Source organism: Phyllostomus hastatus, unplaced genomic scaffold (genome assembly GCF_019186645.2).
Source record: "Phyllostomus hastatus isolate PE091 unplaced genomic scaffold, TTU_PhHast_1.1 phas_scaffold_78, whole genome shotgun sequence".
Taxonomy (NCBI): domain Eukaryota; kingdom Metazoa; phylum Chordata; class Mammalia; order Chiroptera; family Phyllostomidae; genus Phyllostomus; species Phyllostomus hastatus.
In genome coordinates, this window is record NW_025334041.1 from 50,968,444 (window position 1) to 50,994,911 (window position 26,468).

The 26,468-nt window shown below is 39.3% G+C and overlaps 1 pseudogene; it reads left to right on the top strand.

Annotated features, from left to right (window-relative positions):
* Window positions 1–404: 404 nt before the first annotated feature.
* The window catches only part of LOC123811236, a 63,655-nt pseudogene continuing 37,591 nt past the window's right edge, over window positions 405–26,468 (top strand).

Genomic DNA, 26,468 nt, shown 5'->3' on the forward strand with positions numbered 1-26,468 from the left:
TCTACATACAGTACTTTAGACAAGCCAACAATCTTAGGACATAGCATGTCACTTTCCTGTTACACAATAAGTGGCAATATAGGCACTTGCATCATTAACCAGTATAAATGCTCACAAAGCAGAGCTAAATGTAACAGCTTATATCTGGGTTGAAAAGAAACTGTATAAAATGTAGGGTGTGACTTAATAGCACCATACATAAAAAATAAAACAACAGAGAGGATCAAAGATGATGGTGGACTAGGTGGATGTTATACTCACCTCCACACAAGAAAAAACTAGAATCAAAACTAAAATACAGAGCAAGCAACCTGAAAAAAAACAAATGAAGACTAGCTGAAGGGAAGTCTTACAACCAAGTATTTAAATAAGGAGCCACATTGAGGCTAGTAGGAAGGGCAGAGATGCGAAAAGGGCTGGCCTCACTACTATGGGTGGAGGATGAGGTTCTGGAGGGATATTTCAGCTTCAAAGGTCTCCCTGAAGAGCACTGTGTCTCAACTTCAAGCCAGGATCCCCAGGCCAAAGAATCAGAGCCCCAAAGAGGCACCCATATAATATCCGGCTGTGAAAGTAAGTGGGGATCCTGATCATCAGGGACTACCTGTTAGAGATGTAGGCACCCTCTTAAATGGCTAGTGCACAAAATCTCATTCACAGCCACTCACCCTGGGTCCCAGAAGAGGAATAGCAGAGCAGACTAGAGTCACATGAGGAGAGACGGGCTCCTGACTCAGGATTGAATTTAGGTGATAGCCACTGGAATACCTGTGCTGAATCACTCTCCCATATGGCAGATACCATCTTTCTTGGGTGGACCACTCCCCTTATCACAGCATCAGCCTGGGGAAATGCATTAGACCCACCCTCTGGACTGTCTGTTGCCTCACTCTGTAGAGCTCATGCCCTGCTGATGAGTCAGTAGCATGGGCAGGGGTATATAGAAGTCCAGGAAGACTCAGGGGGTGTCAGTGAATGAATTGTATAGCTTTAGATTAGGAGCCATTTTTGTTTGCATGCCCAACTGGTATAGAACCCTCCCTTCACATGGTCAAATCTTGGTCTGTATGGACCTGATAAACTTTGTTGCCACACCCTAAGGACTCCCTGGGACTCTGCTCCAACACAAATGTATGTGTGTACCCAGCAGGTGGCAGCTGGACTTGGTATACCCAGGGACATTTGCTTAGTGGTCTCAGACCCAGCACTGGCACTGAGTTTGAATCTGTATTGATCTGCTGGACACCACTCACCCCTATCTGGTGACTCACTGAGAATGCATCTCATGCAACCTAAGTATTGCCAGGGGCTCTTTCAGTGACTGAGCCTAACAGACCGGCAGAAGAGAACCTTAGGATGCTTTGGGACTTTTACTAACTTTACCCCAGCCTCAATGATGGAAAAAGCAGCTTTGATGCAGATATTGATCCTCCCCATGCACACCCAGGCCCAACACTGGCAGCCACAAGCTGTAGATCACTTTGAGGTTCCAAACAGGTTGACGGAGCCACTCACAGGCATCATCTGATATTGGACTTCACCAGAGTCCCTCCCAAGAGGTCTCAGAATCAACATACCAAGTGACCAACTTCAGAGCAGGAACCAATAAGCTTCAGAAGTGTCATATCCAAAGGGAGATCTTATCAGGCACCAGGTCCTGCTAAGGATCAAATCACCAGTTTGGAAGTCAAGGTAGCAGAAAACACCCAATCAGAGCAGCACAGAAATAAGGATTAAAAAAATAAGGATTGTTTAAGGGAACTTCGGGACAACATGAGTGTAAAAACATCTGTGTCATAGATATTCCAAAAGAAGAATAGAGAGAACAAGGGTTGGAGAATCTATCTGCAGAGACAATGGCTGGAAACTTTTGAATCTGATGAAGGAATAAAACACACAAGTACTAAAAGCATAAAGAGTCCCAAACAAGATGAACCCAAAGAAGCACACAACAAGATACATTATAATTAAAATGGCACAGGTTAACAACAAAGGAAGAAACTTAAAAACAGCAAAAGAAAGATAGTTAACTACAGGGAGCTGCCATAAGACTGTCAGGGGATTTCTCAACAGAAACATTTTAGGCCAGAAGGGATTGGTATGAAATATTAAAAGTAATGAAAAATAAGGATGTACAACCAAGACAACTTTAGCCAGCAAAAGCTATAATTTATTTTTTTAAGATTTTATTTACTGCCCTGGCTGGTATGGATTGAGCATGAGCTGTGAACCAAAGGGTGGCTAGTTGGATTTTTAGTCAGGGTGCATGCCTGGGTTGTGGTCCAGGTCCCCAGTGGGGGCCACGTGAGAGGCAACCACATATTGATGTTTTTCTCCCTCTTTTTCTCCCTCCCTTCCCTTCTGTCTAAAAATGAATAAATAAAAATGTTTTAAAATATATTTTTTATTTTAATGCAATTATCTTTTAGAGATAGGGGAAGGGAGGAAGAAAGAGAGGAGAGAAACATCAATGTATGGTTGCCTCTCATAGGCCCCCTACTAGGGACTTGACCAGCAACTCAGGCATATGCCCTGGTTACAGAATAACAAGGGAGGGCCAAAGGCAATATGCTATTACCAAAAGGAACCCCCCAGGTTTGTTATGTCCGCTGCCTTATAGGAAAGACATCTCTCACTGCCAGAGATTCGTGAAAAAAAAAAAGAAAAGAAAATGTTTATTTAATGCTGTACAGACTTAAAGTAGTGACCTAATGTCTTCATCAAAATCCAAAAGTCCTTTAAAACACCCACAAACACACACAGCCCTTCCTTCCCCCTTTGCCCAGTCTGGGGTACCATATCACAGGAAAGTAAATAGAAGTCCAAGGCTCAGGCAGCCCCCAGTTCTTCCCAGTAATCTGTCTTGGCTGGTAGGCCTCCCTCAGTTCCTGGTACCATCAGCTGTGTTGCTGGGATCTCTGCTAAAGCCAGGTGGTGGTTCCCCCTACTAAAGCTTCAGGGGTCCCCACTCTGGTAAAGTCGTGTGGCTCTCTTACATGCCCACAGCCATGTGGCTCTCCATTCTATTGCCACAGCTGAGTGGTCCTTTCTGCGCAATGGCTGTGGGAGTACCCACTCTGCCAAAACTGCGTGGTTCTCTCTTACATGTCTATGGTCCTCTCTCCACAAATGGCTTTGAGGAGGGGGGGTTGCCACTCTCCTAAAACCAAGTGGCAGTTCTCTGCTAAAGCCACATGTTGATTCTCTCTCACAGGGCTGTGGAAGTTCCCTCTCTGGCAAAACTGCATGGTTCTCTCTTGCAGGGCCATGGGAGTCCCCATTCTGCTAAAGGCTGAGTGGTTCTCTCCCTACTACCCCAGCTGCGTGGTCCTCTCCCCGCAATGGCTGTTGAGTCTTGGTCTAAATCCCCATGCCAATCTTCCGCTGCAGCCCCATTTGTGACTCCTCCCACAATTGGCCACATTTGCCAGCCCTCTAATATCCTTCCAGTTTTACTGGGCTGCCATTGTGAGTCTGGGCAGGCATGGCCCCATGTCATGGGGCCAATCATCTCTAAGCTCTCATGCAGTTGCTGGAACCAGGGGGAGTTGCCTCCCAGTTATATCTTGGGGGGGAGTTACTTCCATCCCCTTGGCTCAGAGCAAGGCCACAGCTATTTAGCATATCTATGCAACCAGTTAAAGGTTATAGATATGTTAAATGACCATGCCAGAGGTTAGCAACAAAGCTGTTGCTATGCAAAACAGCTCTCAATGACCCTGCTCTATCTGTCCCTTCCCCTAACCCACACCTACAGGGGGTGGTGGTGAGGACATCCTAATATTTCCTGAACACCTTGAGCTCTGGACCCCATTCCAAATCCCTATTTGGGGTCCCCCCTCTTGGCTCCACCCTGTTATACTCTGAATGGGAATCAAACCAGTGACCCTTTGGTTCACAGACCAGCACTCAGTCCACTGAGCCACACAAGCCAGGGCAAATGCCATCATTTAAAATAGAAGGGGAAATAAAGAGCTTTCCAGATGAGAAAAAGCTAAAGGAGTTTGTGACCACCAAACTAGTATTAAGAGAAGGTTAAAGGGTCTTCTTTATGCAAAAGAAGAGGAAAAAAGAGGACATAGTTAAAAGAATAAAATGGCAATAAATACATACTCAACAATAATCACTTAAATGTAAATGGCTTAAATGCTCCCATTAAAAGGCATAAGGTAGCTGAATGGATAAGAAAACAAGATAGATATATGTATTTTTTTTCTATAAGAGACCCACCTCAGAGTGAAGGATACACACAGATTAAAATTAAAAGGATGGAAAGAGATATTTCATGCAAATGGGAAGGAAAATAAGCTGAAGTAGGGATATTTATATATATGATGAATAGACTTTAAAATAAAGGCTATAGTAAGAGACAAAAACACACATAATGACAGGGAACAAATCCTTGTAAAGGATTATAGAAGATATAATCCTTGTAAACATTTATGCACCCAATGTAGGAACAACTAAATATATACAGCAAATCCTGATGAACATAAAGGGAGAGACCAACAGTACTATAGTCATAGTACGGAATTTTAACACCTCATTGACATCAATAGATAGACCTTTCAGGTAGAAAATAGGCAAAGAAATAGTTGCCTGAAATGACAAACTAGATCAGATAGATTTAATTAATATCTTCAGAGCATTTTACCCCAAAGCAGCAAAATATACATTGTTCTCAAGTGAACATGGAACATTTTCTAGGATAGACCACACATTAAGACAAAAAAGAAATCTCAATAAATTTAAGGAGATTGAATCATTTCAAGCATCTTCTCTGACTGTAAAGGCATGAAACCAGAAATCAATCATGCAACAAAAACATGAAAAATCATGGAAGCTAAATAATATGTTACTAATCAATGAATGGGTTAATAAGAGACCCAGAGAGAAATCCAAAGATACCTTAAAACAAATGAAAATGAGAACACAACAACCCAAAATCTATGGGACACAGTGAAAGCACTTCTAACTGGGAAATTCATAGCATTACAGGCCTCTCTCAAGAAACAATAAAAATCTCAGATAAACAATTGAATTTTACACTGAATGGAACTAGAAAAAGAACAACAAACGAAGTCCAAAATGAGTAGAAGAAAGGAAATAATAAAGATTAGAATAGAAATAAAGAAAATATAGTCTAAAATAAAACAACACAAAAGATCAATGGAATGGTTTATTCTTTAAAAAGATAAATAAGATTGACAAATCTTTAACCAAACTCATCAAGAAAAAAAGAGAGAGTAACCAAATAAATAAAATTAGAATCAAAAGAGAAGTAACAAGTGACACCAAAGAATTACAAAGAATTGTAAGGAACTATTATGAATAACCATATGCCAACTAACTGGACAATCTGGAAAAATGGATAAGTTTTTAGAAACATGCAATCTTCCAAAACTCAACCAGGAAGAATCATAAAATCTGAATAGACATACAACTAATAAAATTGAAGCAGCAAAAAACAACAACAACAACAAAAACTTAAGCCCTCCCAACAAACAACACTCCTGCAACAGGTGGCTTCCCAGGTGAATTTACCAAACATTCAAAGAAAAACTAATATCTGTCCTCTTCAAACTATTCCAGAAATTTCAAGAGAAGATTCTGAAGCTCATTTTATGAGAGCATTAGTCTCAAAAGTAGATAAAGACACTTTGAAAAAAAAATTATAGACCATTATCCCTGATGAACATAGAAGCTAAATCCTCAACAAAAATATTTTTTAAAAAGAGACTCAGAGATACATTAAAATAATCTACTACAATTTATTTTGGGCATGCAAGGTTGGCACAATATCTACAAATCAAAATGAAGACTTGAAGCCAAGATGGAGGCATAGGTAGATACATTTTACCTCCTCACACAATCAAAAGAAGGACAATAACAAATTTAAAAACAAAAAGTACCCAGAACTGCCAGAAAATCAAACTGTGTGGAAGTCCAATAACCAAGGAGTTAAAGAAGAAACATTCATCCAGACTGGTAGGAGGGGCAGAGATGGACAGCCAGGGTGAAGAAGACTTGCAGCTGGAGGACCGGGGTGGGCAAAGCAGCAGCTGGCAGACTGGGCAGTCCCAAATGGGAGGAACAATTAGGGAACCAGACAGACATCACAACCCAAGGTTCCAGTGCAGTGAAATAAAGCCTCAAAACTAATGACTGAAAAAACCTGTGGGGGTTCATAGGAGACCATTCTGCGTGGTGTGGGCCCAGCTCCCACTCAGAGATGCACAGGACCCACGCCAACGGATAAGTTCTCTTGTGGGGAATCAGGCCTGCAATGTACCTAGGCCACTTTGAGTTTTGCTTTTGTGAAAACTCCCTCACCCTGATTTGCAGCAAACATTTACTGCAAAGTACTTCCTAAAATCCATGCTAAACCTCCCAAGGATGGGTGTAACTGTTTCAACTACTTTTCCCTTTTCATTTTCAAATATCCCTCTTCTGTGATGTAATTATCAGCATCGGCTCCTTTGTTTTCTGTAAAAGGTAACCACCTAAAGAGAACCTATGCTTAGTAAATGAGGATCATCATGTAATGTGACCAGAAAAAGAAATAAAGGCCTGTCATGGTGGAGGCCATGGCTTTTTGCTCCCCTAGAGAGAGAAGTTGCTTGCCCTTTTCCTCCACAGGACTCAGTAGTCCATGTGAATGTCTTGTATCTCATCCACAATGTCAGGGACCCCATGAGCCTGGGTCCACATCAGGGGTTGAGGCAGCAGGAGAAACTCTAAGCCTCACAGGAGAGTTCATTGAAGATACACAGCATCCTAGTACATACACAAAACCACCCACCCAATAATCAGCCCTAGAAGGGCCCAATTTTCTTGTGGGTAGTAGAGGAAGTGACTGAAAGCCTGCTGAGAGCTGAGCAAGCAATATTGTTCCCTCTTGGATCTCTCTCCGACATACAGTGCCACAGTGCAGTGATGTAAGTTGCCCCACCCTGGTGAATACCTAAGGCTCTGCCCCTTATACTGTAACAGGAGCACCAAGACAAAAAAAAAGTGGCCTAAATGAAAGAACAGATGAAAACACCAAAAAAAAAATACAACTAAGTGATGAAGAGATAGCCAACTTATCTGATGCACAGTTCAAAACACTGGTAATCACTATGTTCACAGAAATTGTTGAGTATGGTCACAAAATGGAGGAAAAAGTGAAGGCTATGCCAAGTGGAATAAAGAAAAATGTACAGGGAACCAACAGTGAAGGGAAGGAAACCGGGATTCAAATCAATGGTTTGGAGCAGAAGGAAGAAGTAAACATTCAGCCAGAACAGAATGAAGAAACAAGAATTAAAAAAAAAATTGGTAGACACTTAGGAACCTCCGTGACAACTTTAAATGTTCCAACATCTGAATCATAGGGGTGCCAGAAGGAGAAGAGAAGAGCAAGAAATCTAACACTTATTTGAAAACATAATGAAGGAGAGATTTCCTAATCTGGCAAAGGAAACAGACTTGCAGGAAATCCAGGAAGCTCAGAGGGTCCCCAAAAGGTTGAACCCAAGGTAGCACACACCAAGGCACATCGCAATTATGTTACCCAAGATTAAAGATAAGAAGAGAATCTTAAAAGCAGTAAGGGAAAAGGAGACAGTCATGTACAAAGCAATTCCCATTACACTATCAGCTGATTTCTCAAAAGAAACTTTGCAGGCAAGAAGGGGCTAGAAAGAAGTATTGCAAGTCATGAAAGGCAAGGACCTATGTAGGAGACTGATCTGCATGGTGTGGGCCCAGCTCCCACGCGGAGATGCACAGGACCCACACCCACGGATAGGTTTTCCTGTAGGGAATCAGGCCTGTAATGTGCCTAGGCTGCTTTGAGTCTTGCTTTTGCTAAAAAACTCCCTCACCCTGAATTGAGGACATTTACTGCAAAGTAACTTCCTAAAATCCATGCTAAACCTCCCAAGGATGGGTGTAACTGTTTCAACTACTTTTCCCTTTTCATTTGCAAATATCCCTCCTCTGTGATGTGATTAGCAGCATTGGCTCCTTTGTTCTGTAAAAGGTAACCACCTAAACCACCTGTGCATAGTAAATGAGGACCATCATGCAATGTGCCAAGATACCCAATAAAGGCCGGTCATGGCAAGGGCCAAGGCTTTTGCTCCTCTTGAGAGAAAAGCCATGCTGTTCCTTTCCTCCACCAGATTTGGTAGTCTGTGTGAATGTCTCATTTCATCCATAATGACTTGGACACTGAGGGCTGGTGTGTGTATCAGACCTATATCTAAGATTACTCTATCCAGCAAAGCTATCATTTAGAATGGGAGGTCAGATAAAATGCTTTCCAGACAAAGTCAAGTTAAAGGAGTTCATCATCACCAAGCCCTTATTATATGAAATGTTAAAGGGACTTATCTAAGAAAAAGAAGATGATCAAAAATATGAAGAATAAAATGACAACAAACTTACAACTATCAACAACTGGACCTATAAAGAAAAACAAAACAAAACAAAAGCAAAAACAAACTAAGCAAACAACTAGAACAGGAACAAATTCACAGAAATAGAAATCACATGAGGGTTATCATCAGGGAAGTGGAGTGGGGAGAATTCGGGAAAAGGTACATGGAATAAGAAACATAAATGGTAGGTACAAAATAGCAGGGGGAGTTTAAGAATAATATAGAAAATGGAGAAGCCAAAGAATTGATGTGTATGACCCATAGATATGAACTAAGTTGGGGGAATGCTGGCCGGAAGGGTGTATAGCACAGAGGGGAATAAGGTGAGAAAAAATGGGACAACCGTAAGCATAATCAATGAAATATATTAAAATTTTAAAAAATCTGCAAATCAAAACCTAGGAATAAATTTAACCAAGATGTAAAAGACCTATATTCAGAAAACTGTGAGACACTGAAAGAATGGAAGAAGATAAAGATAAGTCAAAGAATATACTGTACTTATGGATAGGAAGAGTTAACATAATTCAAATCTTTTTACTATCCAAAGCAATCTATTGATTCAATGCAATTCTTATCAAGATACTAATGATGTATTTCACAGAACTAGAAACATTTTTCAAACATTTATATGGAACCTCAAATAGCCACAGAAATCTTGAGAAAGAAGAACGAAGTTGAAGGAATCATGCTATCTGATATAAAACTATACTACAAGGCCATAGTAATCAAAACAACATGGTATTGGCATGAAAATAGACATGTAGATCAATGGAACAGAACTAACAGCCCAGAAATAAACTCACACTTTCACAGTGAATTAATATTTGACAAAGGAGGCAAAAACATATAATGGGGTAAAAATAAACACAGTTTATTCAATAAACAATGTTGGGAAAATTGGACACATACATACAAAAAATTAAAGTGTAGATCTTTTTACATCACACACAATAATAAACTCAAAATGGATCAAAGACTTAAATATTAGACACAAAACTATAAAAATCCTAAAAGAAAAGAAAGGCAGTAAAATCTTGGATGTTTCTCTTAGCAATATTTTTTTCTGATATATCTCTTGAGACAAGGGAAACAAAAGAAAACAAAACAAATGGGACTATATCAAACTAAAAACTTTTTGCATATCAAGGAAACCATCAACAAAATGAAAGACAACCCACTGAATGGGAGAACATATTCACCAATGAGGTACCTGTTAATGGGTTAATATCCAAAAATTGTAAAGAACTTATAAAATCCAACACCAAAAAAAATCCCATCCAATTAAAAAATAGGCAAAGGACATGAGTAGATACTTCTCCAAAGAGAACATCCAGATGGCCAAGGGACGTATGAAAAGATGCTCAACATCACTAGTCATCATAGAAATGCAAATTAAAACCACAATGAGATACCATCTCACACCTGTTAGAATGGCTGTCATTGATAAATAAACAAACAAGTTTTGGTGAGGATGTGGAAAATAGGGTAGCCTTGTGCACTGTTGGTGGGGATGCAAATAGATGCAGCCACTGTAGAAAGCCTTATGAAGTTTCTTCAAGAAATTAAACAGGGACTTGCCTTATGACCTAGAGATTCCACTTCTGGGAATATATCTGAAGAAACTAAAAACACTAATTTAAAATAATATATACACCCCTATGTTCACTGCAGCATTATTTGCGATTGCCAAGATTGGAAGCAACCCCAGTATCCATTAGTAGATGAGTAATTAAAAAAGCTGTGGTATATTTACACAATGAAATACTACTAGGGCATAAAAAATAAAATCTTACCTTTGGGACAGCATGAATGGACCTGGTGAGTATTATGCTAAGTGAAATAAGCCAGTCAGAGAAAGGCAAACACCATATGATCTCACTCATATGTGGAATCTAATGAACAAGATAAACTAACAAACAAAAGACTTATAGAGAACAGATTGACAACTGTCAGAGAGGAGAGAGGTTAGAGGTATGGGTGAAAAATGTGAAGAGATTAAGCAAAAACAAAAACAAACTCATAAACAGACAACTGCATGGTGATTACCAGAGGGAAAGCAGGTGGGGAGAGATAGAAGAGGGTAAAGGGTATATAAGTGGTGATGGAAGAACCTTGACTTGGTGTGGCGAACACACAATGCAATATCCAGATGATATATCATAGAATTGTATATGTACATTGTGTGTGTGTGTGTGTGTGTATAATGTTAAAAGGTGCTCCTTCGAGTCAACATTAGAGTAACCATACAAATTCAATAAAATATTAGAATGATAAATTAGGCTCTTTAATGTTTGTTGCAGCTATAGGTTCAGAGGCTAACATTATCTTTAGTGCTCTTATTTTTTAGGTGACTGCTGTTTTCTTCGAATTTCTATAGAGAGGCCTCCTTAAAAATGGTCTGAGCTTTGCAGTTCTAATTCAGTGTTATTGTGCAGGGGCCCTATCAATGAGGTGGTAGGATATTGAGGGAGGGGACTCTTTCTAGTCTTATGATTATATATTAATCTTTCAGTGAGCCTGTGTCCTGCACTGATTTTCACAAGTACAGTACTTCTAAGCTCTAGCCCCCACCATTCAGTCCTTAGGTGAGACAGGAAGGCTAGAGGGGGCTGGAATTGGGTATCCCCCCTACCCCCCGGTCAGTTAGGCTATGATAAGTAGTTTCCCATGAAGACAGCCCTTTGTTAAGAAGAGTGAGGAGCTCTGGGTATATTTCAAAGTTATTCCTTTCCCCTCCCCCTGCCAAAAGCAGTAGGAGATTTTCCTTTGATTTTTCACCCTGATAATCTAGAGGAAAATCTATAAAAGTATGAGTTTACCTACATTGAGCCTCCAGCAATTTGTCAATTATAGTTAAGGTGTTCCTACAGGTACTGTCTCCAGCTTCAGCTTCAGGCTTCTGCTCCCACACCTGTGATTATCAGTATCTCCTTCTCTCTCTCTAGTGTTTGTGGCTCTGGATTCCTCTGTGACCTCAATTCTCAGGTGGATCTGGAAAGAGTTGAGTTTTCAGTTTGTTCAGCTTTTTTTCTTGTGAGAACAACTATGATGACTTCCAAGATCTTAACATGGCAGGCCAGAAACCGGAAGTCAGAATGATAGGTTTATATCTAAATCTAGGGAGGTGACATTAGTCCTGATATAGCCTAACCACATCCACAAATGGAGTTCAACTGTAGTTACCTCACTCAGAAGAACACAGCCAAAACATATCCAAAGAAAGGTGAAAGGAAAATAAAGCCATGCACAAATAAGTATGATTGAAAAATTCAAAAATTGTTCTGGATAAGCATAAATGCCATACTAGGTTTACCATGCAGGAAATTCATCTTCTATTTTAAAGTCACCACTTTCCAAATTTAGATTTATAAAATACATATACCACACTGACAAATTTTTGTTACTTACATATAAATTGTGGACTTATTTCTAATGAGATGCCAGAAATTCTGCCATAGAAACAGAATATTCAGTAATCTCTAGACACTATTGGTAGAAATTCTATAAGCATATTCTTTCTCATAGATACTGATGCTGGTGTAATTTGGTAAAGTAGAAGTACTATGACTCACCTGCCAAGGAACTAGTGTCTCAGAAAATACCAAGAAATACATATTTTCCTTGAGTAAAGATGATTCAAAGTCAATAAAAATTTTCCCACAAAGAAAACATCAGATCCAGACAACTTCACAAAGTAGTTTTACCACACATTCAAGAAAAAAATAATTTCAGTTTTTCATAAGATTTTTCTAAGAGAACAAAGAGAGAGACTACATCCCATATCATTTTATAAGTACAGCATTTTGATGTTCAAATCTAACCAGAATAGTCAAATAAACAAAAATTATATAACAACTACCCTCTTCAAAAAATGTAGAATATTAGTAATTAAATAATATGTTAGCAATCAGCATATTGAAATATTTAAGAATTTAATATATCTTGAGTACAGTAAACTTGTCCCAGAAATGCAATATTAGTTTAATAATAGAAAGCCAATTACTATAATTTATCACATTATTAAAGGGAGAAGACACATGATTATTTTAGTAGATGCAGAATAAAAGCATTTTTAAAAATTCAGTATTCACACATGATTTACAAAATGTTTTAGCAAATTAAGAAGGGTATAAAAATTCATTAATATTATAAAAAGGAAATAAAAACATACAAACAAAAAGTATACAGTAAACATCAAAACTAAAGGTGTAATGTTGAGACATTTTCTTTCAGATCAAGAGAAAGATAAGAATGCCTCTTACCATCACTTATATTCAACTGCTGACCATGGGATCTAGCTAGTACAATGCAACAGAGAAAGGAAAGCAATAGGAAGGAAAGGTCTCATTTTTGTATGTAAAAAAAAAATCTAAAAAATCTAAAAGAAATTTAGTGAGGTGCAGCAAATGTTTTAATATGAAAATCAATACATAAAAGTCAGTTCCATTTCTATATCAGGAACAAGATATTTTCAGTAGCAACTAAAAATATAAAAATAACTAAGCATAGTCTTATCAAAATGCATGTAAACCCTTAATAGAGCAAATTATGAAGTTTTGATAAACTCATTAAGGACTACTTAAACAAATGGAAAGAAATAATGTTCTTGTAAAAACTCAGTTTTGCCTATGTTAAGCTATAGATTCAGCAAATTTCCAACAAAAATCCCAAGGTGGCTGTAGAAGGCAGTGTGGAACTACAAGGCTTAATCAACATATATCATTAGGAAGTGTCAGAGGACACAGAACTGGACTCTAAAGGTGCTGGGTCAAGTCAGTCAGGTAATAAAATTAGAGAAGAGAGTTTTTTGGGGTGGCTGGACACATATTTACCTTACACAGTTTAATCCTTTAGCAAGGACCCCAGGAGAGGTTGACACACTGATATAATTATTGAATACATTGAGAAACCAATAGCACACACTACTAAAAGAAGCAGAAGTACCAGAATAACTGCTGCAGTAGAGAGTGGAGGAAATAATCAAAAAGTTCACAGAACTGAACATTCAAAAGTGAATATAGTACATCAGGCCAAAAATCTTATTAGGAGAACCTAGAGGACACTCCATTTATTAGAACAGTAAAGAATGTGCTGGTGAGAAAGGCACCAGCATCACTGAGAAACTCTTTTCTGTAAGCTTGGGACTGTCATAGAAGAGGATGATTCCCAAAAAAATAGAGTCCAGGCAGTTAGCCTTAACCATCAGAATGGAGGTGAACACAGCTATCACAAGCAATGGCAAGTTACAGTGATAACCAGGAGCAGCTATGGAGATATTTATCAGAATATAATCTTCCAAGGAACCCAAGAGATGGTCACTTTCCTGACCCAGATCCACCAGGCTTAAGAAGAGCATGGGTGACAAGGAGACAGGATCTTACAATATCACAGCACTCATGGTAATTTTCCTAGCCCTTCCTCAAAGGACATGAAAGCCTTTTTCCAGTGGGGTAAAAGGAAAACCCAAACATATTAAAGACTATTCACACAGGGACAAAGTTGACCCAAAGTAGCAAATGATCCCTTTAAGATGAGCACATGTAAAAGTGAAGTAATAAAAGAAATGTTGACCAAAGAGCATTTTACAGAGTATCCACTGAGTATGAATCCAGTCAGTGGTCATTCTCTCAGCACTAAATTTCAAATTGAAACAGTATACTTGATAGCTGGCATAATCTTCACATTTATCTCTTCATCTACAGAATAATACCTACCCCAGTGTGGAAGGCCATATTGAAGTCTCTAACAGTTCTTTCCTGCCCCCAGCTCAAATAGTAAATTGCAAACAATATTGCATCTTGGAATTAAGGGGTAGATACCAGAGATGAGTGATTCCCTTAGAGTTCTAAAGTGCGTAGAGGTGGTGGTCTTCACCATGCACTATTTAATTCACTTGTGGGGCCCATAGAAATGACATGGGTATTGGTGGATGACAGTGGTCCACTGCAAAATCAACCAAGGGATTGAATCACAGTTACAGTGCTGGATGTTATCTTTGCTAGAGCAAAGATAAAACTATGGCTACTTCTCAGCTAAGGTGCTATGGCTACTTAACACCTAAGGTGCATGGCACCTTTAATTCACATAACACCCACCAGCGAGCCTTTATCAAGTAAGAAAGGCTAAACAGCTAATAGACAAAATGGTGCAAATAATTGACCTCAGCTAGCTTCTGTCATTGGTCACATCAATGCTAGTACAATGGACTCAAGAATAAAGTAGTTATGATGGCAGTGATAGGGGTTGTACATGGGTCCAACAACGATTGTTCTTACTCACCAAGGCTAATTAATATAGTGACTACTGCTACCATATCTATGACCTTCCAGCAACAGAACAATCCTAACTCCCCTCCCCTCAATTTAGCATTTCTCTCAAGGACAGCAAGTAGCCACTTACACTGGACCTGTTGTGGGATGAATTGTGTCCCCCAGAATATATGATTAAGCCCTACCTTTTAGTATTTGTGAATGTGACCTTGTTTAGAAATAGGGTCTTTTAACATGTAATTAAAATGTAAGCTAAGGCAAGTGGGGGGGGGGGGTAGAATGAGCCCTTAATCTAATATGACTGATATCCTTATAAGAAAAGCAAAAGGGATGTAGAGACATACACACAGAAAGGAGAATGTCATGTGAAGACACAAACACCTGGGATAAGATGGCCACATGATATCAGAGACAAAGATAGGAGTTATAAACTAAACTAAAGAATACGAAGGATTCCCAACAACCACAAAGAGCTAGAAGAGAGAATATGGCCTTGCCAACACCTTGATTCTATACTTCTAGCCTGAGTAATTGTGAGAGAATAATTTTCTGATGCTTTAAGCCATACAGTTTGTAGTAGTTTCTTAGCCCTAAGAAACTAATATAGGACCGCTTTCACACTTGTCATGGGTAGTAATTCATCTCATCTAGAATTCATTCATTTTATGGGTATAATGTGCTTCCCTGCCTACAGGACCTTGGCCAGCATAACTAAAGGCTTATAATGTTTCAGCAATATAGACTACTACTTAACATTATCTTGGACCAAGAGCCCCAGTTTACAGCAAAGATGGGGTAGCAGTAGATACATGTTCATGGGATCCAGAATATATTGGCCTAATGGACCTATCACATGACCTTTTAAAGGTACAGCTATACTGCAGTTTAAAGATGATACTTAGAAAAGATGGGATGCCATCCTCCAGGATACATCTCTGCAACCTCCAAGTGGGAGTGTTTCCATTAGAAAAACAGAATTTGATCCAAACTTAAAACTATGGCTACTTCTCAGTCCCTGAAGATCTCTGTGTCAAGAAAACAGAAGACAAGGAGAAGAGAAAATTGACTCTGCTAATCTTCAGGAGGAGATGGGGCTGCTATTATACAATGCAGGCAAGGAAGAAAAAGTCTGGCACATGGTGAGGCACTGTATCACCTTGTGTAACTTCCTTGCCAAATTTGGACAGTAAGTGGACAAGTGCAGTAGCCATGTCCTAAGGGGGACATGATAATCAGTCTCAGATCTTTAGGGATAAGGGACTGGGTCATGCCTTTTCTAATTACCTAGACAAGCAGAGGTTCTAGGGAAGGGTGAGGGGAACCTAGAAAAGGTAATGGAGAAGGGAAATTATGAGTTACATCCTTGAGTAACTTAAGCACTTACTTGAGTTAATAATATATAGTTAATTCCACTAGCCATCCTCTTGTGAATTTCCCCAGAACAAGCAGAATCTTGAAGGAGCTCAACTCCAATGGATGCTATAGTGCACCACCAAATCCACCAGGCCACTCATTCCTCAAACTGCTTAAATTATTGACTGCTGACAGTTTGTAGTTCACTTTCTCTATAAGAATTGTTTTTGTCTGAAGGGAGCTGCCTTACCTATCATTCTTTCCTTTGCATAAGTAGTCCAAATGCAACATTTGGTATGTGTGAGGGTTAAAAGACCTGGTCTCTTTAAGATCTGTGAGGAGCCCACACAGCTCCAGAACTCATGATATACACTGAGGCTCTGATGAACCTGAACCACAGTTAAACTTCTCCCTCTGCCCATCTGGGCTTATCTCACTGCTCTCAGGTATTGATTGCAAGGACATGAACCCCTGCACAGGAATATCCATCTCAGAGTCTGTTTCCCAAGTAACTCAAGCAAAGACAAGGTGGGACTTCAGAAACTGATCCTAAAATTTACATGAAAGTGCAGAATTCCAAAAATAATCAAGAAACTGCTAAAGAAGAACAAAGTTTGGGAATGGGTGATGGTGTTGGGGGGACTGCACTATCAGCTATCAAGACTTATAAAAATATAGGAAATAGGACAGTATAATTGTGCTACAGAAATAGATAAATAACTAATGCAGAAGAATAGAGAACTGGACATAGACCCACATACATAAAAACTTGAATCATGAGATTGGGTCTCAGAGATCATTGAAAGAAAGATGAAGTAATTATATTATGAGAATCTACTATCTCATACTATATACAAAAAGAAAACCCAAATGGATTAATGATTTAAATGGAGGAAACAAACCTGTAAAAGTTTTAGATGACAACATAGGACAATATCTTTATGACATCAGTATAGGAAAGAATATCCTAAAGAAGACACACAAAAGCATAAACCATAAGGAAATTATTAATAAGTTTAATATATTAAAATTAAGAACTTCTTGTTATTAAAAGTCACCATACACAAAATGGGAAAAGTAATTCTCAAACCAAAATAATATATTTGAATTCATACAACTACAATGGATTAATAGCCAAAATATATAAATAAACCCTGGAGACCAAGAAGAAAAATATAAAACCCCTATTTTTGAAAAAGAAAAAGCTGGTATCTTTTACAACATAAATATAAATCTTTAAAAAATTTATAATAAAATTAGAAATGTCTAAAACTTTATATCACCCAAAACTTTATATACAAATTTAGTCAGAAATAGTGTTTGCTGGTTTTCAGACTCTGAATATAGACCATCACTTATTTTGCTCATCTATGTAGATTTCATTATACTTCCCCAATGATTTTAATCCTTACTTAAGTCTCATCAAAATATATTTCTAACATATTTTTAACTATTAAGCAAAATGTGCTTTCACTTCAACTAGATTGTCAAGGACTATTCTTAAAAATTTAAATTAATTAAAAATATTAGTCTTAATTATATTGATTAATTAAAATTAAAATTACTTTACTGTGCTTAAGAAGCATACACATATGTGTATGTGTGGTAGTTGTGAAAGTGCATTTTACATGTTTACACACTATAGATATTAGAATTTATTTTTAAATATCAGATCAGCCCAGAGGGAATTCCTGACACAGTAGATTCTAAGTATGGTATAACCCAGGAAATAGTGACCAGAATTGGAGTAGTTGACCATAACCCAGTCACCTCCCATTAGTCTAGAAATATCCAATATGTTACACATGTCCTGACTGTCCTCTCACACTCGACCCTTGACAGTTATCACTATTGGTTAGCATCTTTTCTAGCAGGATACCAGCTCTCTATCCCAATTCTTTTCATGGAGCACTCTGGGCAGCCACTATCAATTCTTCAGAGTTGGCAAAATAAATGAAACTTACTTCTAATCTCTACTCTAGTTCAAGTAGCATGATAAAATACACATCTTTCAAGAACTCTAAAGGAACACTGGCACACACTACCATTTTCTAATGTTAGAATGATGTGGACCCCAGTTTGTGGGGTCCACCACATTGTGGATGAGATATGGGACAAATTCACATGGACTACCAAGTCCTGTGAAGGAAAAGGGATGGCACAGCCACTCTCTCAAGAGGAGAGCGCTCTGGCCCTTGCCTTGACAAGCTTTCATTGGGTTCAATTTACACAGGAATAAAGTTCATCAGTCATTGTCAGGCAGAAATGATTAAACAATAGATAACATTCAAAGAACTCTGAGGGCTTATTTTGAGTCATGGTCAGATAGTTAAAAGGCCATAAAACATTGGGGAACAAACTCACTTCCTGTTTGGTCCCTTGTTATTTAAATTGAGGGTATTAGCAAAGTAGTTTTCACAGGATTTTATGCATTATTTCTTAGGCCTGATCCTCCCAAGGAATTTGCCCTTTCCAGCACAGGACAGCACCCACCTACAGCATTGTTTCAGGCTTAAGGCATTTCTTCAGGCTTAAGTCAGGCAGAGGAAGTAAGGCAGCCAAGAGATTAGGAGACTTCTTGCAGACAGAATGAGGACTCAGGCTATGTCAAAGCCAAGGGATGAGTGTCCATCGCCCCCTTTTTCTCTAGCCCCCAAGTCCTTCCCTGGGGACCCCTGTGATTGTGCCTGTCTTAGATCGTCCCTCCCTTGAGGAATCTTACCTGTCACTGGCTAACCAATCAAGCATTGGGGGAGCAGGCAGGGTGAAGTAAAAGGAGCAGAGTCAGTGCCCCTGCCAGGGAGATAAGCTTTGTCTCCTTAATGGCTTATGATTCGAAGGTCCTCATTCAGCCTTAGCCATGTGGGAGTTACAGCTTCTGAAACTAGGCAGGGTGGTTCTCAACACTAGGAGACTTTATTTCTGTAAAAGCCAATCTTATTTTTAGTCCTAGTCACATTAGTCACTGTAACCAAAATTATGTAAACTTTCTAAATAAACTAAATATTCTAAAAATACCATAAAACACTAGCCTCCACACCAACCAAGTGATAATATGGGTGTCTGACCTAAACCCACAAAATGAGAATGATAGGAAGGGCCACTTATCAAACTACATTGACCACCACATGATCCCCTCAGTGTCAAAAACAAAGACAAGTAAATGCCTATTACTCAAACTGACTCCATTATCTTTGGGAAAGCATTCCATTCCTGCATGTGTGTAAATGCTTTTACAATTTAAGTTCATGAATTATGTCACTGTGCCTTTTGGACATTTTCCCATATTTTGAAAAGTAGTCTAACTATTTCCAACTTTGTAACTATGTTTTCAGAATATCCCTTGAAGAAATATGAGTGTGTCCTATGGGGAAAAATTGTTTCAATGTATTTGTTACCACTTACAGTGCAACCTTGGGATCTTGAAGCCTAAATGAACTACTTTAACCATTAGGAGGAATTGTGAAGGCAAGTAAATAAAAAATTATGATATTGACATGGTTTTCTCTTTGCTCACCACTGCAAATATAGTATCCATAAGGCCCCTTTCTGTAAGCATTTAATACTGTAGCCATGAGCTCATGAACATATCCACTCAGTTGTCAGATTCTGGCTGCTTTCTCTCTCTTTTTTTTATCTCCTCTTGTAGCCTCAGCTAATGGAAGTCCCACTACTGAAGCATATTCAGTAAAATAGAGAAATGCTTTTTCTCTTTTGTTGTTGCCTGCTATTGGAAAAGCATCAAAGCCAAGCTGCTGTGTATACTTACTATACTATCTATATTTACTTTATACCTACTATACCTACTATAGTATTTATATTTACTTTAAAATATTTCATTTTGGACAATATATGTATGTGTGCAAGTTATCTCCAATCTATAGTCTAAAGAAGTTTGTTAACATTTGTGGTTTTCTAGTCCTGAATTCACACTTCATGGTGGGTTAGTTAGCCCTTGAGAGATTCTGACAGGTATCCACTCCCCAGAAATGAATACAAAAGATATGTTAAATTGTAAGATGTGAATCTCTACCACAGCATTTGCTGAATAGACATTAGTTTTCACTGATGGAAAGAGTGGTGATCAAGACAAGTGATTAGCAAGGAAGATTAGTGTGGGCTCCTTCACCATTTCACAAACAGGGTATAAGAATCTGATGAAACCAGTATACTGACAGTTTTTCAGCAAATAAAGCTTTAGAACTAGAACTATATATTCTACCACACTCCAGCCCTCCACTGAAACCACTTAATGGAAGATTTTGTTATTTTCATTGATTCAAAAAACAAGAGAACTTGTTGCCAAAATTTTTCTTGCATTTCCACTCTCTGGGGAAGAAAGTCTTTGAAATTGTATGTTAATCTCAAGGTCCAGAGAAAGGAGGAGGAGGGGGACACTAGAAGCTGGCTATGAGCATAAAGCCCCTAAAACCTCTATGTGCAGGGTACACAGGCTAGTTGGTGCCAAATGTATTTCATAAATAAAGTTGCCATCTCACTTCCATTGTATGTTCTGTCTCTCACCTGAATTTATTTCTTGTGTGCAGGACAAGAACTGAAGAGGGGGAGTCCCCTAACTTGGATCTCCTCCAGGTAACATCTTTCTTGGTTCCAAGACTCAAATCTCAGATCCCCACTTACCCTTTGTCTCCAGCCACCCAGAACACAGTGACTACAGTCCCTCCAGCAATGTTTTCTTTTTTTTTTTTTTGGTTTGTTTGTTTCAACTTTGAAGTTAATAAAAGAAATGAAACACTGTGAGAGAGGATTATTCAAACATGCTAGGCCTGTGTTTCGAGGCAGAAACAAGTATAAAATCTGAAATGAGTGCTCAGATTCACCAGGGGTTTCAAGGATTGAAGAGGTACTTCCTCCTTCCAGTCTGGGTTCTTGAGCATCCCTACATTAGTGAGGGCCTTGCAAAGGTGTCTGGGGTATAATCCCTAAGACATGTAGGGGCCTCATAGGGAATTCCCATTACTGTAATTTAAATTTGGCTCATTTGAGGCCATTCAAAACAAGGGTTGGTCACCAAACAGTCCGGGCCCCCTGGATTGTTTTAGACAGCCAGAGGAGAAACTGAAGCATGTAAGAGTTGGGGATGGTCAAAGGTATAACAGCCTCTGGGAACCCCACTCACAAGCAGTACATTCAGACCCACTACACAAATCCCCTAGTCTTTTCTGCCTCTAAAACATGGCTGAGGGAAACATAAGTTTAAATTATTGGCCTGTTTTAACTTTGCTACATCTCTCTGACCCAGGTGGCTTCTGGCGACTCTATTTGCATCTGTATTCCCTTTGTAGGAGCTAAAAAGAGGGGCAATGTTGTGTATGTCAGGCAGCAAGAAAGAGAACTTAGTTGGGGAACCCTCCAATTCTGGAGGCATTACGCAAAAAGGCCAGAAAAGATTTCTCCCTTAGGCTGCTTTTATAAGTATTGTCAGGAGAAACATTAGCTGGAGGCTATTAATCAACATCTGGTAATAGTCTGTGCACAGAAAGATCCCAGGAAGACTTTGACAGGGCAAATACAGGGGAAGGCTTTAAAGCTTTTTCTTAGGTTGTTTATGGCCCCATGCTCCATCCCATTAATACCAAAACTGATCCCCTGTCTGCTATGGAACAAGTGGGACCAGGGCACATTTTTATGTACCTTATTAGGGCCCTTATCTCAAATTTCAGCACACATTTATAATATGTTAAGTATAGAGAAAAAAAAGCTGATTAAAATAACTGAGAATGCCAACTTTGCCAATGGAGTGTACGCAAATTTGGGAGAATTAGGGGAAATGCCTATATGGATGTGGACCAGGGAGGGAAAACCACACCTGTTCAAATATCTACTCTGTTTAGTCCCTCAGGACCGATGAGATTGGGAAATTACCAGATTCTGGCAGGTGTTTAGATATTCAAGTGATCATATCTATTAGACAGAAAGTTTTGTCCCAAATCTACAAATTGAACAAGAAATACATGGGGTGTCTTTGCTCCAACAGCTAGCAGCTATATCCCTTCTTTACTTTCTGTACAAGCAGGAGGCCTGGTAGTTAATCACGGCTCACAGTTGAGGGCTCCACTGCCTACATGAGGAAGGAGTATACCCAGAGGGTATGGAAGTTCCCTTCAAAATCTCCCCTAAGGGAAGACAAAGGTGAAGTAGAAAGAGGTTTCCCTCTCTATAAGAGAGATGCATCGGGGGCTTCCTAAAACAACAAAGGTCAGGTTTGTGTTACATAGTAAGATTGGTTAATTCTGGAAACCCAGGGCTGAGGAAAAGAGCCTCTTCCAGCTAGCAGGTTTGGGTTACACAGTAGAGCTAGCTAATTCTGGAAACCCACCGTCAGAGAGAGGATGCTCTCTCCAGAAAGTATACATACATGGGAGAAGAGCAGGAGATACCCAGCCTCTACCATTTTCTCTATTCTCTTGCCCATAGGAAACCAAGACTCATTATTATAAGATATGCCTTTGGGGTGCATCTTTAAAAATTGGGATAAATTTGACACCCAAAGTTTAAAGAAAAAGAGATTTGTATTTTTCTGTAATGGCCCCAATATAAATTAGGAGATGGGGAGGTTTGGCTTAAGAATGGCACTCTAAATTATAACACAGTTTTACAATTAGATTTATTTTGTAGAAGTCAAGAAAAATGGATAGAGATACTATATACCTGTATACAGGTTTTTATGGCATTAAGGAATTATCCTGTTATGTAAAAATTGTAAGGCATATCCCACCCTCTTAGCAGTTATGAATAAAAAGGAATCAGACACTAGGGAGGCAGAGGAGAATCCTGTGCCCCCACCTGTGAAACCCTATAGGGTCCTGAAGCCCTTTTGGCTTCAGAACCAGCTCCACCATATACAGAGTCCTTAATCTCTGGGAGAAACAGAACAACTAGACCTAGAAAGGAACATAGACCACCAATAAAAGCAGCACCCCCCCAGTTCTTTTCCCTATAAGAAAACCCAGGACCAGATGGGATAGTAAGGGTCCAGGCCTAATTTGCCATACAGGATTTAATGGGTTTTAAATACAGATGGGGTAGCTCCATAGATAAACCCATTACATTTATAAATGAACGGAAAAAAACAGTTTTAAATTTTGATCTTCCCTGAAAGTATATTAATTCAATCATCCAAGAAGCCCTAGAAACCTCTGAGAGAGAGAGAAATTAAGGGAAAAGCAATAACTTATGCCAATGAAGGGCACGTGTAAAATGATAATTATCCACTGGGAACAGAGGCAGTACCCTATATAGATAAGGAACAAGAACTTAACTCCCAAGTCTGGGCCACAGGAATTCTAGGACAAATTCACAGAGCTAACCTGATTCTGATCAAATTAAAGGATCCAACCAATTTTTCTAATAGCAGGCAATGTCTCATAAATTCAGAGGCCAGGGAAGGGCTACAGAAAATTATTACTACATTCCTAAATCATGGCCTGTTAGTAACTTGTAATTCTCCCTGTAACACTCTCATTTTGCCTATTGGGAAGAAAGATGGCATCTATAGATTAGTTCAAGACCTACGGGCAGTTACTGAGTCTGTCATTCCTATAAATCCAGTGGTGCTTAACTCTTATACTATCCTGGGACAAATTCCTTCCCAAACCCAAAGGTTTTATGTGATGGATTTAATAGGTGCTTTCTTTTACATTCCCTTGGACCTAACTTGTCAATTTCTATTTGCTTTTGAATGGACAGATTCACAGGTCACAAGTAACAACTAACCGGGATTATCCTTCCTCAAGAATTTAGGGATAACCCTGATTCACATGGACAAGCATTGGCAGAGGACTTAAGGTACCTATCACTTGAGGGGGATGGCCAGGTGATCTGATATATAGATGCCCTTTTTACCATCCAGGCTCAAATTAATTCCTCAGTAGCTATATTACTTCAAATCCACTGTAGACTAGATATACTATCTGCTGCCAAAGGAAGCATCTGTGTCATGCTCTAGGAAGAATACTATTTTTGGGTCAAACAAACAGGTCAAGTTCAGAGTCACATTTGTGACTTTTTAGGCAAGGCCAGGCACCTCCAGGCCCAGGCTGAGCAGGGGTGGAATTCATGGTCCAGCTTCTGGTCATAAAAATCTTGGATAGTGTCCTTCCTAGGTCCTCTGGCTTTCCTACTTCTCTTACTCCTTTTTGGACCTTGTATTTTTAATATCCTTGTCCATTTTGTGTTTTACAGGCTAGCAACAATTCACCTACAAATGGCCATTCAATCAAAATATTCAAGCATACCTCTTAACCCCTTGGATCAGGCTGCTGACATATTCCACACAAAACCCTAATCCTCACCTGCCGAGAGATAGAACAGGTGACACCATCCTGTAAACAGCTCTATGACAGCTCTATGAGCATAATCAGCATGAAGTAGATACAGAAAACTGATCTTTGACCTTCAGCATCCCAAAAGCATTCAGATGGTGTCACTTGAGTGGGGGGGGGATGTTAGACAGAATAGATAGCAAACCAAGACAGGATGGGAAGGGAGACATATCTCACCCATTAATTCAGCAGTCAGATAAGCTCAGTCAGATAAGATTGCCAGGTGCACCAAAATCACAAGAAATACCATGATAAGCACTGGAAGAGGGGAGCCTTTGAAATTCTGTGTGTATCACTTCCACTACCTAGGAAAGAAAGTCTTTGAAACTGTATGTAAATACCAAGGTCCAAAGAAGAGAGGAGGGAGAACCTAAAAGATGATTATAAGCATAAAACCCCTAAAATTCCAAAGGACAGGCGTTTCTCAGACTAGCTGGGTGCCCACTTGCAGCTTTATGCTTACTGCAACTAGGCACCCAGTATTTCATAAGTAAACTTGCCATCTCATTTCCAATATACATTTTGTCTCTCACCTGATTTTATCTCTTATGAGCAAGACAAGAACCAAGGAAGGGGAACCCTCTAACTAGGGTGCCCCTGGTAACAGTTACTCAGAAGCAATGTAGCATGAAATATATTTCCTGATTATTTCTGAGGTTCAAAGAAGTGGTCAATATCACAAAATGTTTTGAAGGTTTATGCACACATATCTTTGGATAGAGGGGCTTCCAAAAGATAAAAGTAGAAAATAGAGATGAAAAGTCATCCCAACTTTATTTAGTAAGCACATACATTTAAACTGAGGTTAATGAAGACTGAGGGAAAAGTCATTGAAAAACATCAATAGTAAATTGAGTGGGGCTACTGTAAATGATTTGTTTATTAAATTAATTTTTTAATGAGACTTCTGGCCAAGATGGAGGCATAGGTAGATACACTGTGCCTCCTCGCACATCCAAAAGAAGAACAACAACAAACTTAAAAACAAAAAACCAGAACTGACAGAAAATAAAACTGTATGAAAGTCTGACAACCAAGGGGTTAAAGAAGAAATATTCATCCAGACTGGTAAGAGGGGCAGAGACAGGAAGCTGGGTGGAGGGCACTCACAGCAAGGCAGTGGCTGGAGAACTGTGGCAGGCAAGATGGCTGGCAAGCAAGGAAGTGGCTGGCAGACCCAGCGAGGTGGTGGATTACAGACCAGATGGTCCCACATTCCCATACAGATAAACCAAGAAGAACAACTGGGGAGCAAGACAGACTGTATAACCCAAGGTCCCAGTGAGAGGAAATAGAGTCTCAAACCTCTGATTGAAAACACCTGTGGGGGTTGAGGCAGCAGTGGGAGAAACACTCAGCCTCACAGGACAGTTCATTGGAGAGACCAACAGGGTCAGAGAATATACACAAGCCCACTCACCTGAGAATCAGCACCAGAAGGGCCCAACTTCATTGTGGGTGGTGGGGGAAGTGCCTGAAAATCAGCAGAGAGTGGAGCAAGTGGTGGTGTTCCCTTTCGGACCCCTCCCCCACATATAGCATCACAACACAGTACCACATCCAGTGTCACAATGCAGTAATGTGGTTGCCCTGCTCTGATGAACACCTAAGGCTCTGCCCCTTACTATACAATAGGCATGCCAAGACAAAAAATATATCCCAAATAAAAGAACAAATCAAAGCTCCAGAAAAAATACAGCTAAGCAATAAAGAGATAATCTACCTATCAGATGCATAGTTCAAAATGCTGGTAATCAGCATGTTCACAGAATTGGTTGAATATGGTCACAAATTAGATGAAAAAATGACTGCTGAGCTAAGTGAAACAAAGGAAAATGTACAGGGAACTGACAGTGATGGGAAGGAAACTGGGACTCAAATCAATGGTTTGGAGCATAAGGAAGAAATAAATATTTAACCAGAACAGAATGAAGAAACAAGAATTCAAAAAAATGAGGAGAGGCTTAGGAACCCCCAGGACATCTTTAAACGTTCCAACATCTGAATCATAGGGGTGCCACAAGGAGAAGAGGAAGACCAAGAAATTGAAAATTTATTTGAACAAATAATTA